The sequence below is a fragment of the Aythya marila genome (assembly GCF_965140915.1).
Source record: "Aythya marila genome assembly, chromosome: 15".
NCBI classification, from domain to species: Eukaryota; Metazoa; Chordata; class Aves; order Anseriformes; family Anatidae; genus Aythya; species Aythya marila.
The window spans coordinates 1082392-1082598 of record NC_139056.1 but is presented as its reverse complement, the minus strand read 5'-3'; positions in this window follow the sequence as shown (position 1 = coordinate 1082598).

Here is a 207-nt window from a genome sequence, read left to right as displayed (position 1 = left end):
CGCGGGGCTGCGCCATCCCCGCCCTGCAGAAGGGGAAGGTGTGCCCGGGGCAGGCTGTGGCAGCCCGCCGAGGGCGGGCGGGGAGCAGGATGCACGTCCGTCGAGGCGGGACGGGCCGCCCGGGAGTGCCGCGCTCTGCCCGCCGCCCGGCACTGAGGGACGGCGCGGTGCCTGCCAGGCTCTGCGGCGAGCGCCTTCAGTGGTACC